Genomic DNA, 16957 nt, shown 5'->3' on the forward strand with positions numbered 1-16957 from the left:
CATAACTGCTTTAATGAAGTCCATCCACTTAGCTGCTGTCCATCCTCTTCTCCTTGGTCAACGTATTTGTCAAAAGCGCCTGAAGGCAGGACAAGAGACAACGGATGGAAACTGATCAAGGAGAGGAGCAACTTGGAACTAAGGAGGAATTTCCTGACGGTGAGAACAATCAACCAATGGAATTGCTTGCCTTCAGAAGTTCGCTGGAGGTTTTAAAGAAGATTCTGGACAGTCACCTGTCTGAAATGGTATAGGCCAGGTGTCAGCGTTTCAACGCTGGCATAGAGAGAGCAGAGGAGAGCGAAAGATAAACTCTGAAAGTTTTGCCTGCTAAATCCCTTTGAAGCCCGGTTGTCGTGGAAATGAGGGGAGGGGGCACATTCCTGGGAAATGACGAGGAAAAGAAGTCTGAAGAATGACTTGGAAGACAGCCAATGAGAAGCAGAGATTTGGGGATCGGAAAGGGAGGGATTGGGAGGCAAAAGGTCAGTCTTGTCCACGCGGAGTCATGATCCGGTGGCTGAGCTCAATTAAGGAAAGATTTCCTTAAAGATTGGCAGTTTGGAAATTCATTTAATTTTGAGATAGCACCGCAGTCTGACACCAGACTTGCTCTCCTGCTTGAGGACGGGGCTGGACTAGAAGACCTCCAAGCTCCCTTCCAGCTCTACTTTGATTTACTTTATCTTCATGCTGATGGACTTTGTGCCATCAAGCTTTAGCGCCATGGTGGCACAGTGGTTAGAATGCAGTACTGCAGGCTGCTTCTGCTGCCTGCCGGCTGCCTGCAATTTGGCAATTTGAATCTCCCCAGGCTCAAGGTTGACTCAGCCTTCCATCCTTCCAAGGTGGGCAAAATGAGGACCCAGATTGTTGGGGGCATTACGCTGACTCTGTAAACAGCTTAGAGAGGGCTGTAAAAGCACTGTGAAATGGTATATAAGTCTAAGGGATACTGCTATTGCTGGTGACCGCAGAGGTAGATGTTTCCCAAGACCTGGTTCTTGTAGTAGGGGTGGGGAACGATGTCCCCTTTATGACTTGTGGACTTCAACTCCCAGAATTCCTGAGCCAGCATGTCAAAAGGTCACGAAAGGCTGGCTCGGGAATTCTGGGAGTTGAAGTCCACAAGTCATAAAGGGGTCATCGTTCCCCACCTCTGTCCAATAGTGCCAAGGTGGCGCAGTGGTTAGGGTGCAGTACTGCAGCTACTTCAGCTGATTGCTAGTTCAGCAGATCAGCGGATCAAATCTCACCGGCTGAAAGTTGACTCAGACTTCCATCCTTCCGAGGTGGGTAAAATGAGGACTGTCTTTGGTGTAAGCCGCTCAGAGTACTCGGAGAATGGGCGGCATAGAATATGAATTAAATAATAATAATAAAAAATAATAGTGTCCGAAACGTCTACTTTATTGTAGTCAACCCTCTTCTTCTCTTCTTTCCTTTCATGCCTTGGAATATTGCATCCAGTTTGGGTTGCCATGATATAAAATAGATGTTGAGACTCTAGAAAGGGTGCAGAGAAGAGCAACAAAGATGATTTTAAGGGACTGGAGGCCAAAACATATGCAGATCGGTTGCAGGAACTGGGTATGTCTAGTCTAAGGAAGAGAAGGACTAGGAGTGACATGATAGCAGTGTTCCAATATCTCAGGGGCTGCCCCAATGAAGAGGGAGTCAAGCTATTCTCCAAAGCACCAGAGGGCAGGACAAGAAGCAATGGAGGGAAACTAATCAAGGAGAGAAGCAATCTAGAACTAAGGAGAAATTTCCTGACAGTAAGAACAATTAACCAGCGGAACGACTTGCCACCAGAAGTTGTGAATGTTCCAACACTGGAAGTTTTCCAGAAGAGACTGGAGAGTCATTGGTCTGAAATGATATAATCTCTCCTGTTTGAACAGGGGGTTGGACTAGAAGACCTCCAAGGTCCCTCCCAACTCTGTTATTCTGTTATTTTTCCCTACCTTAGTTTTATCTCCCGCCGATCTTGGTTTCAATCATGGTCAAATGGCCCCAATCATTGTTCAATTCCCTATCACCTGGCAATAATTTTTCCAGGATGATTTTTTTCCACTTTCCAATCAACAGTTCTGAGGATTTCTTTGTGGTCTCCCATCCACATTCCTGTCATATCTGACCGCTGGCTACCAATCAGGTCCAACTTGGTTTAGTTTTTCAAAAGTAGCCAAGGTGGGCTCTCTAGTGCCACCTAGCTGGGTAGGAAAGGAATCACATTTTTTTCAATTCTTACCGCCCAGGGAGTGGAATTCCAAGGTAGACTGCCTCTTTTTTTTTTTTTTTAAAGAAATTTTATTGAATTTATAAACATATATATATTTACATTTCCATTAATATCGGATGTGCAGTGTTTTTAACTATATACAAAATATATTTCTGGTGTCATTTAGGTTACTTTTTACTTTTATTTAACACACCTTTTTCTCTTCCTTTCATTTTATTGTTCATCCACTCATACCACTTTTCCCACATGGTATAGTATTCTGCATTCTCATCATCGTTTATTTCATGGGTTAATTTGGTCATCTCTGCGCACTCCAATATTTTCCTAGTTATAAGCTCTTCTGGTGGCTGGGTTTTCTCTTTCCAATATTGTGCGTAGGCCAATCTAGCAGCTGTAATTATATGTATTATTAAATGAATCTTTTCTTTTCCATATGGCTTCTTTACTATTCCCAGGAGAAATATTTCCGGTGTCAATTCAATATCTTCCCCAATTATTTCTTGTAACCATCCCCTGATCTTACTCCAATATCCTTTTGCTTCAGGGCATGTCCACCACATGTGAAAGAAGGTGCCTCTATATCTGGAGTTTCTGTAGAGCTGCCATGTTTATAAATGATTAATATAACTGATATTGTCCATCCATAACTGCAGGGGTGGGCTACTGGGGGTTCAGGAGAAAATCTAGCAAAGATTCTGTGCAGTTAAGAGAACCCCCAAATCCCACTCTTATCTGGCCCCTCCCACCCCACCCCTCCCCTCCCAGGAGTCTCCACGTGGCCCATTTTGGATGCAGGTAAGTGCAGGGCATGCGCGGAGCAAGGGTGGGTTCTACTTATCTTTACTACCGGTTCGCATCACTTGCCCCCTTGCGCACTCTTCTGCACATGCGCAGATTACCTATGATGACATCCGGGTCAGTGGGCGGAGCCTCCCACCGGTTTTACTACTCCGAACTGGGGGCAACCCACCACTGGCGTGGAGGCTCAGGGAAGGTGAAAAATGAGCCTACAGGAAGTTCAGGAAGGCAGGAAACAAGCCCATTTCTGGCCCCCAGAGGGCCTCCGGAGCCTGGGGAGGCCGTTTTCGCTCTCCCGGAGGCTTGAGGAAAGCCTCCGGAGCCTGGGGAGGCCAAAAACGCCCCCCCACCCGCCATGGTGCAGGAGGCTGACTAGGCCACGCCCACCATGGCCACGCCCACCCAGCAATCAGGCAGAGAACCCCTTGCTAAAATTTTTGAAGCCCACCCTTGCATAACTGTGTTTCAACTCTGTTTGAAATAGTATATAGCAGGCTTTTTCAACCTTGGCCACTTGAAGAGGTGTGGGCTTCCACTCCCAGAATGCCCCAGCCATCTGGGGCATTCTGGGAGTCGTAGTCCACACCTCTTCAAGTGGTCAAGGTTGGGAAACACAGCTGCGTAGCAATGATTGCTCACGTCTTGTAACGGTGACCTGTGAATGCGATGATTTTCCACAACCTAAAGGGACCAAATATTATTGTTCTAAGAAGAAACAAGGAGAATACTTGGAAAGGTCAACTGTAATTTAAATTGACTATAACAGTTAAAGGGTAAATGTCCTTCTTAGAAAGCATAATTGGTGGGGCTTCAGAGCCAATGGGCTCGGATGCAGAGCGATAAATTAACAGAGTGGATGTATTTTTTTTCCCCTTCTATGCTGGCAGTCCTCGGCTTACGACCACAACAGAGCCCCAAATTCCCATTGCTAAGTGAGACAGAACTGAGTTTTGCCCCATTTTACAACCTTGCTTGCCGCCGTTACTCGTTAACCGAATCACTGCAGGTGTTCAGTTAATAAGACGGTTGCTAAGTGGATCTGGCTTGTCAGAAGATTGCAATAATAGGGGATCAGGTGACATCGCATTGCAACTGTCCTAAATACGAGCCAGTTTTTTTTAAATTTGATTTATATGCCGCCCTTCTCCGGAGACTCATGGCGGTTTACAATGCGTTAAGCAATAGCCTTCATACTTTTATATATTTTATACAAAGTCAGCTTATTGCCTCCACATACTGGGTCCTCATTTAACCTACCTTAGAAAGGATGGAAGGCTGAGTCAACCTTGAGCCTGGCAAGATTCGAACTTACTAATTGCAGACAGCTGGAGTTAAATTACAATGCATTAGTCTGCTGAGCTATCCAGGTTGACAAGCATCCGAATTTTGATCACGTGACTTTGTGGTGTGCCGCAATGGTCGTAAGTGTGAAAAACGGTCACAAGTGACTTTTTTTTTTCAGTTCAGGTTGTAACTTCGGTCATTAAAAGACAGTCGTAAATTGAGAACTAACTGTATTCAATTCTCCACCAGTTCCTTTGGGTGAAACTTAGGTGGCTGGACACAGAAAATATAGAATAACACTGAGTATAAACTCAGTATAAACTGAGTTGGGAAATGCTGTAGATTCTGCCTGGAAATGATTTTGGAATTAATTCCCCAGTCATTAATGCTTTAAGATGGGCGGACTTCAACTCCCAGAATTCCTCAGCCGTCGTTCCAAGAATTCTGGGAGTTGAAGTCCGTGCATGTTCAGGTTGCTGAGCTTGAGAAAAACCGATTTGTTGGGACTTTATTTTATTTAGTTAGTTTAGTTTTCGAATTTGTACGGCTGCCCATCTCACAAATGTGTGACTCTCCGGCTGATGGACAGAGTCCTGAAGCCTTTTGTATCCCCTTTGCATTCTGACGTCCCACTAGAGTGGAAAGTTGAAAAAAATATGAAAAACTCTCTCTCTCTCTCTCCCTCCTTCCCTCCCTCCCTCCCTCCCTCTCTCTCTCTCTCTCTCTCTCGTGCTGTCGTTTCACCAGGCTGCCTTGGCAAACATTGTGTAGGAAGTGAGATGGCAACGTAATCTGTTGTGTTGTAGCTATGATAATCCTGTTCCCACATAAGAACAAGCCATGTTCAGAACCAGCCTTTATGTCCAAGATGCTCTGTGTATTGCAAAGAATTAAAACAGGTATCAGCATTTTTTTTTCAAAAAGGGACATCATAATAACACCCTGTTTCCCCAAAAATAAGACATCCCCTGATAATAAGCCCAATTGGGCTTTTGAGTGCATGCGTTAAAATAAGTACCCCCCTGGTAATAAGCCCTCTCCAAAAATATTTAAATGCACGCACAGCCGGTCCCTGCCATTGTTGTGACCCAGGCCCAAGTAGTTATATTAAATTCAAACAGTTCGAAAACAAACAGACTTTATTAAAACAGCTGAGAATTAACTCATTCTCAGCTTATTCCAAATGAAAGGAAAGCAAAGTCCTCAGAACACCATTCTTCAGTTTATCTCTGACCTTGGGATAATTAGGCAAACTGCCAAAGGCTTCTCTTGGCAAAAGTTCAGACGCAGAAGACGCCGACAAGAACTGAATACAGTGAAACAAGAAGCAAATCTCTCAACGTTGTTTTCCGGCAAAGAGGCCAAGAGCCATTGCTGGTCTTTTAAGCCTTATGGGAGGGGCCAATCATCTCTTGGCCTTACTCCCGAGTCGTCCTTTTTGCTTTAGCTGCTCTTGCCTTCTGGCAGCTCTTCTCATATGTGCACTAGGAACAGGCTCCTCCTGTTCCTCTGCCTCTCTGCTGTCAGCCTCTGGAGGCTCCGGAGTCCGCACATCACTCCCTGATGGCCCTGGCCCCATCTCTGCCTCCGATGCAGAGCCCTCATCTGGGCCTTCCCCAGCCTCCAGGACTGGCCCATGTTCTTCCTCAGCCTCATCGCTATAGATAGATATATATAGATGGATGATGAATGGATGGATAGATAGATAGATAAATAGAGATAGATAGATAGATGATAGATAGATAGATGATAGATAGATAGATAAATAAATAGATGATAAATAGATGATAGATAAATAGATAGATAGATAGATAGATAGATAGAGATGGATGGATAGATAGATATAGTTAGATAGATGATAGATAGATAGATAGATGATAGATAGATAGATGATAGATAGATAGATAGATGGATATAGAGGGATGGATAGATAGATAGATAGATAGATAGATAGATAGATAGATAGATAGATAAGATAAGATAGATAAGATAGATAAAATAGATGATAGATAGATGATAGATAGATAGATATAGATGGATGGATAGGTAGGGAGGCCACCAGGAGATTCTGGGGCTTAGTGTTGTGGCCACCAGTGGCCAGCAGAGCCGGCAGCAGATTCGGACAGTGAGGAGGTTGGGGAGGAACGTGGGCCAGTCCTGGAGTCTGGGGAAGGCTCAGACGAGGGCTCTTGATTTGGAGACAGAGACGGGGCCAAGGCCATCTGGTAGTTCTTTGCTGCCTCCGGAGTCTCCGGAGTCTGACATCAGTGAGGCAGAAGAACAGCGGGAGCCTGTTCCCAGTGTGTGCATGTGCAGAGCTGCCAGGAGACAAGAACAATTAAGGAAACAGGGTCGACTTGGGAGTAAGGCTTGGAGATGATTGGCCCCTCCCATAAGACATAAAAGAGGAGCGAACGGGACGGGAGCCTTTGCAGGAAGCAATTAGTTCATCTGGTCAGTTAAAGCTTTGGAAAAGTTCTGTTTGTGACTCTGTGCTAAGTTTGGCCTTGTCCTGAGCCTGGCAATTAGCTCTTTGGAAGAGTTCCAAGGGAGATAAGGTGGGTGTTTGTAAACACTCCCCTGAAAGACTGTTTTTGAAGCCTTTCGGACTGGGAATGACAATAATTCACAGCCGTATGAATAAAAGAGGTTTGCCGGGACTAAGATTGTGCTGTATACTTTCTAAGGAAGCCTAGGTCAAAACACTTAAGGATTTCCAAGAAGGCAGATCAACCACACAGGAAGTGACCAGAAAGCTATCGCAACTCCATATTGGCCCAAGAATAGGCGCCACCTCCTGGGCCAATTTCAGAAAGCCACCCCAAATCACCCCAAATAGATTCACCTGTCTGTGGTTTAACCTGAGATAAGATGTAATGAGAGCCAATTTGGCCTAGTAGTTAAGCTGCTGGCCTAGAAACCAGGAGATGGTGAATTCTAGTCCCACCTTAGGCATGAAACCTGGCTGTGGGGGAACTTTGAGCCAATCACCAGGAGACTGTGAATTCTAGTTCTGCCTTAGGCATGAAAGGCAGCTGAGTGACTTTGGGCCAAACACCAGAAGATGGTGAGTTCCAGTTCCAGTTTAGGCATGAAAGCCAACTGGGAGACTGGGCCAATCACAGGGAGATGGTGAGTTCTAGTCACACATTAGGCATGAAAACCGGCTGGGGGAATTTTGAGCCAATCACCAGGAGACTGTGAGTTCTAGTTCTGCCTTAGGCATGTAAGTGGGCTGGGGGAACTTTGAGCCAATCACTAGGAGACTGTGAGTTCTAGTCCTGCCTTTGGCATGCAAATCATAAAAGTCATTTTTTTTCAGTGCGTTGTGAGTTCTAGTCCAGCTTTAGGCATGCAATCCATTTGAGTGACTTTGACTTTGACTTTGTCCCCTTCTCTCACCGCCCCAACCCACCACCCCAGAATTGTTGTGGGGCAAAGAGGAGGAGGAAGGAGCATTATCTATGTTCACCCCTTTGGAGTTACTTACAAAGCAAGAAAGGCGAGATATAAATCTAATAAATAATATTATTGATCCATATTAATATCAGTAAAGGTAAAGGTAAAGGTTCCCCTTGCACATCTGTGCTAGTCGTTCCCGACTCTAGGGGGCGGTGCTCATCTCTGTTTCAAAGCCGATGAGCCAGCGCTGTCCGAAGACGTCTCCGTGGTCATGTGCCCGGCATGACTCAACGCCAAAGGCGCACGGAACGCTGTTCCCTTCCCACCAAAGGTGGTCCCTATTTTTTCTACTTGCATTTTTTACATGCTTTCGAACTGCTAGGTTGGCAGAAGCTGGGACAAGTCACGGGAGCTCACCCCGTTTACGCGGCGCTAGGGATTCGAACCGCTGAAACTGCCGACCTTTGGGTCGACAAGCTCAGCGTCTTAGCCCCTGAGCCACCGCATCCCTCTTTATTAATATCAGTAATCCATATTAATATCAATAATTTTTTTTTAAAAAAAAAATCACCCTGGCAACCATTTGTGGACTTTGCACTTGGGAGATTGGATGAATCGGCGCCAGTACCCTATCGAAGAGATTTTTGGAAGAATTGAAGACTATAATTTCCTAAAACTTCCTTTCCATTTGTATAGCACGTTGGGGGGAAAAAATTTTCTTTCTTTATTATTGATTTTTGTATTGGTTTTTTTTTCCTGTTATTCTTTAACAATAAAAATACCATTAAAAAAAATCACCCTGGCCAACTCCAGCTTTGCCCGTCTTGCCTGCCCCATAGAAGTCTCCCAGCACAAGAGATTCCCACGAGCAGAAGATAGAGAGGTGTGTGTGTGTGTATGTTTGTGTGACAGCAGCTGCCCTTCCCTCCATCCCCCTCCCTCTCTCTCTCTCTCTCTCTCCCCCCCTACTCCCTCCCTCCCCACACCCCCCCTCGACGTCCCTCCTCCCCACCACGTTCGGCGGCGCGGCGATTTCGCAATTAGCCCAATCAGGTTGGAGAAAACCGGCTGACGATCGGAGCCAGCCAGCCAGCCAGGCAGGCAGCAGTAGCAGCAGCGGCAGGAAAAGCTGCGGCGGGGCAAGGGCGCTTTCCTCGCCGCTGTTTCGGATGCCGGCAAACTTTCCGTGGGTTTGAGAGAGCGTGTGCCACACGGTCGGGCACCCTTAAGGCAAGGAAGGGTTGGTGGTCCAGCGATGATGCTGCGCAAGACGGGAGTCGCCCCGACCAGCCTCATCCTATCCTAAGGACCTGCTTGACATTTTTACGCAGGGGAGCCCCATGACTTAAGGGAGGTCCAAGCGCGAGGAAGAGGAGGAGGAGGAGGAAGAAGAGGAGGAAGAGGAGGAGGAGGAGGAGGAGGAAGAAGAGGAGGAAGAGGAGGAGGAGGAAGAGGAGGAGGAGGAAGAAGAGGAGGAGGAGGAGGAGGAAGGCATGCATCGGCCAGGCGCCCGCCATCCCCGGCGGCCAAAGCTCCAGCATCAGCCGCAGCGACCCCAACCCAGCTCCCCTTGAGCTCCGGGTCGCCAAGCAAGCCAGCAAGAAATCCAGCAGCCCGTCTCTCTCTCTCTCTCTCTCTCTCCCCCCTTTTTCCCGCCCCGGTTGCCAAGGATATTTCCTGCTTCCCCATAAGCGCAAAAGAGAGAGAGAGAGAGAGAAGGAAAAAAAAAAGAGGAGAGAGAGAGAGAAAAACTCCACCGCGTTTTGCTTGCTGCTTGCATTATTATTATTATATTTTTAATTTTTGCAGCGGGGTTTGCAGCGGTTGCAACACCCACCCACCCCACGATTTCTGGACTTGCCGGGGTGGGGCTGGGGTGGGGGTCTCACCCCCCCATCCATGGCTAGCCTGGGCGAGAGATCGGCCGCTTGAAAGCCGTTTGGCCAGGCGGTAGATCGCTGCAGTGGGGCTTCCCTTCCCGGGCGAAGCAAGCAGGAGGAGGAGGAGGAGGAGGAGGAGGAGGAGAAGGAGTAGCAGCGAGCCCGGCGGAGATGGGCAAGTGAGAGAGAGAGAGAGTGTGTCGCCGTGGGGGCAGCAGCGCCGTGCCGCCGCCGGATCGAGCCCCAGCGTCCGGCTGGCCGGGCTGAGCGAGCGAGCGAGCGATCGGGAAGGAAGGAAGGAAGGAAGGAAAGAAGGAAAGAAGGAAGGATCGGATCGGATCGGTCTCCGGGCGAGGATTCCTGGCTCTACCTCTTTTTTTCCTCCACACACCCCCTTTTTTCTTTTCTTTTTCTTTTTCTTTTTTTGCGATCTTTATTTTTTTGTGGGTAGGGGGCGACGGTGTGTGGGGGGGGGCTCGTCTCTTTCTGCCAACCGGGCTCTGGCCGTCACCTGCTGGCGGTTTCCTGCCAAAGGTGTTGCGAACAGCCTCCGCGAAGGGGATCGTAAAAGCGGCGCTTTTCCTTGCCAAAAAAAAAAAAGCAGGACCTTCCTTGCGAGCGAGCTTGACGGATCCGGCTGCAGGAGCAAAGGTAAAAAAAGAAAGAAAGAAAGAAAAAGCATCTGAATGATTTTTTTAAAAAAGAAAAAAAATATCTCTGGGGTGGTGGTGTTTGGCCGCCTGCAAGAAAAATTCATTTAATTCATTTGTGTGTGTATATATAAATGCGTGTGTGTGTGTGTGTGTGTGTGTTTGTGTGTGTGTGTGTGTTTGACACACGCGTGCACAGAGAGCGAAGGAGACGGAGTGCAGGGGCTTGCCACACTCCGTCTCTCCCCCCCCCCGCTCTCTGTGCACGCGTGTGTCAAACACACACACACAATCTATACACTCACACACACACAAGCCTTTTACATTGTGCTTGTGTGTGTGTGGATACACACACACGCAGTGTGCACTCTGACTACACACATACACACACGCGAGCGCACCCACACCCGAGACACCATCTGCAGTGTCAATGCGGCGCCTGGGTTGAGCAAAGGTGTGTGTGTGGGGGGGGGCGGGGGGTGGACAGGCAGGGAGGAAAGGGGGAGTATCTCTTACCTTCCCAGGTAAGCGAGAGCCCCGCCGCCTTTTCCCTCCCTCCCCCCCCACCCCCGCGGCAGGTGTAGCCGGCATGCACCTGCCTTGATTTTGGGGAGGGGGCTTGGGGAAGGGGGTGGCGCGACAGGAGAGCAGTGGAGAAGGGAGGGGAAAAAAAAAGAGAGGGTCCAAATTCAGGGGTGATGGGGGGGGGCAGGGGATGAAAAGTATTTTTTTTTTTTGCCCCTCTTGAGTGTCCGGGGTTTTGGGGGCATTCTTGTTGGGGCGGGCTGCAAGGGAGGCTGAAAGCAACTTAAAAAAGGGGGGGGAGAGGAAAGTGGCGTTTGGGGAGGGGGCCGGCGGGGGATGGAGGGGGGGGACACAGGGCAGACCGGGCTGTGCCATGGGGAAGCTGGCTTCCACCCGGAGGCGATGCTCCTTTTGATCCGAACGGAGATATCAAAATCCTTGCGGGGGTGGGGTGGGGGGCGCGCAGGGAGGGGAGTGGGGGGAACCTAGGAATGTGCAATAAAATACAATAAAATCAAATCAATGACTCCGCCAGTGTGTGTGTGTGTGTGTGTGTGTGTGTGAGTGATGGACATGTGGCTCTGGGTGTGCGCTGTGCGCGTGCACACGTGTGTGTATGCGTGTGTGTAAGACCCAAGTGCAAGAAAACGGGGTGGGGGGGGGGTTGGGTTGGGGGAGAGTGAGAGAGAGAGAGAGATGCGGTCTCTTGACTTCCGCAGGACTTCTCTTCTCCCTCCCGGAGCTGTAATACACAATCTTGTTAAAACACACACTCACCCACACGGACACACAAGCGCAGGCACGCACACACACAGCGCGCTGCCCGTCCGCCTTGCTAAGCGAAGGGCGAACGCCGCGGAGCCCTCGCCCGTTAAGCAGCAGGCGCCGGAGGGGGGTCTTTCGGGGGGGGGGGGGGGAGAGAGAGAGAGAGAGAGGGAGAGAGAGAGGAAGAGAGAGAGAGATGGCCGAGAGGTGAAGGACCGGAGGGTGAGGCCGTTGGGCTCCGGTTGGCATGGAGAAGGGTGAGCAATTGGCTTAGTTTTTTTGGGGGGGGGGCTTGAAGGGGAGGGGAGATTGGCACGGTTGGGCTCTCTTTCTGGTGGGCAGCAAGGGGAGCCTTTCCTTTCCCTTCCCTTCCTTTTTCCCATTCTTCCTCTTTTTCCTTCTTCCTTTCCTCCCTTCTGCCTCCATTTCCATTCTTTCCTTTCCTTTTTTTCCTTTCCTTTCCTTTCCCCCCCTCCCCTTTCCTCCCCTTCCCCTTCCCTTCCTTTTTCTCATTCTTTCTCTTTTTCCTTCTTCCTTTCCTCCCTTCTTCCTCCATTTCCATCCTTTCCTTTCCTCCCCCTTCCCTTCCTTTTTCCCATTCTTTCTCTTTTTCCTTCTTCCTTTCCTCCCTTCTTCCTCCATTTCCATTCTTTCCTTTCCTTTCCTTTCCCCTTCCCTTGCCTTTCTGTCCTTCCTTCCTCTCTTTTTCCTTCTTTCTTTCCTCCTCCCTCCCTTCTTCTTCCCTTCCCCTTCCCTCCCCTTTTTCCTCTTTCACCCCTTCTATTCCTTTCCTTTCCTTTCCTTTCCTTTCCTTTCCTTTCCTCTCCTTTCCTCTCCTTTCCTTTCCTTCCCTTTCCTTCCCCTTCCCTTCCTTTTTCCCATTCTTTCTCTTTTTCCATCTTCCTTTCCTCCCTTCTTCCTCCATTTCCATTCTTTCCTTCCTTTTCCTTTTCCTTTCCTTTCCCCTTCCCTTTCCTTTCTGTCCCTTTCCTTCCTCTCTTTTTCCTTATTCTTTTCCTCCTCCCTCCCTTCTTCTTCCCTTCCCCTTCACCTCCCCTCCCCTCCCCTCCCCTTTTTCCTCTTTCACCCCTTCTATTCCTTTCCTTTCCTTTCCTCTCCTCTTCATCCATCCTTTCCTTTCCTTTCCTTTCCTTTCCTTTCCTTTCCTTTCCTTTCCTTTCCTTTCCTTTCCTTTCCTTTCCTTTCCTTTCCTTTCCTTTCCTTTCCTTCCCTTCCCTTCCCTTCCCTTCCCTTCCCTTCCCTTCCCTTTTTCCTGTCCTTTCCTTCTCTAGCTAGTGACAAAGGGAAGATGATTTTACACCCAATGTTTCCCCTGGATTGCTCTTAATCCTAAAAAAAGGCAGAATCTCCCCTTACCCATTCCAAAATAGTAGCCTTACCAAACCCCTCTCCCCAATTTTTGGGGGGCGAAGTTTGCAGAGAAGGCACAGCTTTTCAGCTCCTAAGCTAAGTCTCAGTTTCTCTCTCTCTCACCCCCCCACCCGCTACAAAGATCCCCTTTTTTTCCTACCTACTATCCAAGCCCCAACCCAACGCCTGCCCACCGATAGCCTGATTCTCCCATCTGAATATCAAGCTTATTTCTGAAATGTGTCACAGTGCTGTAGAGAATGTACAGAGTGCATTTCCCTCTCTGGTGTGGGATGGATGGGGAAGGTGCCAGATTTGGGGAGATGATTTTTAAAAAAAAAAAAAAAACAGCTTGGGATGACTTCTCTCTCTCTCTTTTCCCCCCCCTTTTCTTCTAATCTCCAAATTGGAAAATCCCCTTTGGTGGAGCTTGTCTTTGCATAGTATAGCCACAATGCAAATTGTATAGCCTTGTATAGCTACAGTGCAAATGTTGGTTGCTGGCTGTGTCTGCAGAACTCCTGTGGGGGGGGGAGAGGAAATACTCTTAGGGTTCAGAAACTGGGGGGTGGGGAAGAATTGCAAGCTCCCCCATCATCATCATCGTCATCGTCGTCATCCTCAGCCCTGTGCCAATCCTAAAAGGCAAATCGCTTTCGCGCCCATTTCACAGATGGGAAAGTGCAAAGCAGAAGGGCGAAAGGGAAAAAAAAAAAAACCAGATCTTGCACTTCGTGTTCTTTTTGGAAACAGTTATCCCTCCGAGATAATAATTAATTAGCTGAGATCTGGATTCCAGAGTGGAACTCCAGCTGGGAGATCACAGTCAATCCTCCCCACTGTCAGAGAAAATCTCTGGGTGACTTTGAGCCAATTATACTCTCTCTATTTTCTCTGCTCTTTCTGGGAACTATAAAAACCAACAAATAAAATGTACCTTTGTGTGTGTGTGTGTGTGTGTGTGTGTGTGTGTGTGTGTGTGTGTGTGTGTTTATGGAGGGGCAAAAGGGAATTGAAATGCTAGGAAGCATCCCCCCCAAAAAACGCTGATGGGATCGAGAAGGGTGTTTCACACGCCTTAGGGACTAGCGACTTGATTCTCTCGGATGGCTCCCGTATTTGTGGCTCCTTTTAAGCTGTATCCTCTCCGGCCTCGTCTCCCATTGCTTTATGCCTAGGTTATTTTTTGGGGGTGGGTGGGTTTGAGGCGGCTTCTTAGCTGCCATCGACGCGAGTGGCAATTTGGTGGGCAGTGATCAGGATGCTTCCGATGGGACAATGCGTTTTGATTTCTTCTCCGAATCGTTGAAAAGAGAAAAACTGTAATGCAGTTTTATCCCGGCAGGAATTTGAGGATTAAGGGGTTAAAAGCCATGGAACTGGTATAAGGAGTAGAGATGTGATGAGAAAGGAAAAGATGGAAAGGAAGGGGTTCCCTCTTTTTCAATTCCTCCTGGATTATTTATCTCCAGAATTATTATTATTTTAAAAAAAGAAAAAAAAATAGCATTTTTAACGAGCTAACGGTTTTCCCCCTGGTTACTCAGTGGATAGAGCCTGCTCTCAGAGTTATAGTTATACCTTACTGGTATAGAGTTATAGTTACACCTTACTGGTATAGTTACACCAGTTCTGATGCCCCAGGACTCTGCAAGGAAGTGGCAGGGTGTTGAGAGGTTACCATAGAGCATGCGAAGAGTTCTTTTTTCTTTTTCCTTTTGAGCGGGTCAAAAATCACACGATGAGCTTCAGCGCGCCTGGCATTAGCAATCTGAAGGAGTCTGAAAGGATACCAGTTTGGAAATCTTTAGGAAGGATGATGGGATTTGCGTGGAGCAGTGAGTTTGCAGGCCCAGCCAATAGAAAAAAGCACGAATTTGAAGCCCTGTGACTTTAAATGGGAAGTTTTTTTAAAAAAAAAACTAAAGCCTTTTCTGGACCTTACAAGTGAAATCCATAGAGCTTAAAAGTTTGCTCCTTGGGTTAATCTGGAAAATTCTGGCCTGTGCAAAGAGAAAATATGTAATTTGTTCTGTTGGAGGCATGTGGTTCTGCTTAAAAGCCAATATATTTCACAGTTTTTTGTTTTAAAAAAATAGAATTGGAAGGAGAACAGGATGATTTATTTCGGGGACATTTGGGGTGAGTTAGAGGGAGATATATCAGTAAATAAAATCTGTTTACAGGATTGTCCTTCGTCCTTGTTGATGCACTTAGATGATGCAACTGCGAACTGGAGAGAATTTTAAACAGGTTTAATTTTTTCCCCATCAAAATGTCTTAAGGGTAAGGAAGAATATCCAGGCCTGGTAAAATCAGTTGTACTTTAAAGGCAGAAAGGGCTCCGTTTCAACAGCTCGGGGGGGCCTAAGCAACAAACAGATAGTCCTTGACTTGGAACAATTTATGTAGTGACTGTTGGAAGTTACAACAGCGCTGAAAAAAGGGACTTGCAAATGGTCCTCCCATTTACGACCGGCCGTAGCGTCCCTGGGGGGGGGGTCACGTGATCAAAATTTGGACTCTAGGCAGCCATTTGTCATCTCCCATTTGCGACCTTCCCAAAAGCAAAGTGTCAACTTGCAAAGCTTTCAAGTTGCCATGAGCAGGAGGGAGGGAGAACAGATAGAGCTGATTGATTTCCCTAACTGAAGTGCATTCCATACATTCTTCCTGACCGCAAGCAGAAGGAGGGTGTTAGGTTTCACAGCCAGCCAAAGTGGTTAATTGGAGAATATGATTTATGACATGGCCAGAGAGGAGGGGAGAGACAGGGTCATAGGGGAACGTAAATCTACGTGGGATTAGTTCTAACTGCATCCGAATATTGCCGAAATGGTGCTCCTAATAAATGACTGTATTTCTTTTGAAGTTCGGCTCATGGCTCATGAATTAATTAGGGCATCTTTCGGAAACTTCACACAAAGTCAGTGGATTCGTTTAAGGACTCTGTGATTCACTTAAAACGACTGGGATGGTGGTGCACTTCGTAGCCATGGCAACCAGAGGTTGTCGATGGATTCGCTTAATAACTGCCTCGACTTAGCAATGGATTTCTGATCCCAGTTGTCATATGTCCAGGAAGATCTCTATATGAACGCAAAGGTGGGTGGAATCGGGGGGGCCTTTGGGTGAGACTGAAAGGGGTGCCCTACAGAGGCTGGGCAAGATTTTCACTCCATACCCCCAGCTTTCAAATTTCCCAAAATTCCAAAAATGGAGGCTTATGGGGTTACTGATGGTCCATGGTTTGTTTTTGGGGAAAAAAGGTTCTTCACTCATGGGCTGATAGTATATTGACCTCTCGAAATATAAGTAACAGAGTTGGAAGGAACCTTGGAGGTCATTTAGTCCAACCCCCTCCTCACACAGGAGACCTATATGAGGGATTCGAACCGCCAACCTATTTCTGATCGACAAGCTCAGCATCTTAGCCACTGAGCCACCTAGGGAGCACCTAGGGAGCCTAGGCCAGGTCTCTTCAAACCTGGCCACTTTTAAGACTTGTGGACTTCAAGTCCCAGAATTCCTCAGCCTCCCAGAATTACTCAGCAATGCTGACTGAGGAATTCTGGGAGTTGAAGTCCACAAGTCTTAAAGCTGCCAAGTTTGGGGACTCCTCGTCTAAGGTACCAGGTTGGAAAGTAGGAAAGTGTGAATTCTAGTTCCATCTTCAATGTATAAGCCAGCTGGGTGACTTTGGGCCAATCACTAAGTGGCGGTGAGTTCTAGTCCCACCATAGGCATGAAAGCTGACTGGGTGACATTTGTAAATGCACATTTTTGGGTGACTTTGGGTCAATCACCAGGAGACGGTGAATTCTAGTCCTGTCTTAGGCATGAAAGCTGACTGACTTTGGGTCAATCACTAAGAGTCTGTGAGTTCTAGGGCTACCTTAGACATGAAAGCTGACTGGGTGACTTTGGGCCAATCACCAGGAGACAATGAATTCTAGTCCCATTTTAGGCATGAAAGTTGACTGGGTGACTTTGGGCCAATCACTAGGAGACGGTGAATTCTAGTCCCAATTTAGGCA

General features: G+C 47.6%; 1 protein-coding gene across 2 annotated transcripts in view; it reads left to right on the forward strand.

Moving 5' to 3' along the window:
- The first annotated feature begins 8816 nt into the window (after positions 1 to 8816).
- PLXNA4 (plexin A4) overlaps positions 8817 to 16957 on the forward strand; it is a 525881-nt gene continuing 517740 nt past the window's right edge. Inside the window, exon 1 of one of the 2 annotated variants that reach the window (XM_087873566.1) lies at positions 8817 to 10260. The gene's annotated coding sequence lies outside the window, so the exon portion shown is untranslated. Of the gene's footprint in view, positions 10261 to 11555; positions 11807 to 16957 lie in introns of those variants that run through there. The other variant, XM_087873567.1, reaches the window with a different exon arrangement.

This window comes from Pantherophis guttatus, chromosome 7 (assembly GCF_059756535.1).
Source record: "Pantherophis guttatus breed Tessera chromosome 7, ASM5975653v1, whole genome shotgun sequence".
Lineage (NCBI taxonomy): Eukaryota > Metazoa > Chordata > Lepidosauria > Squamata > Colubridae > Pantherophis > Pantherophis guttatus.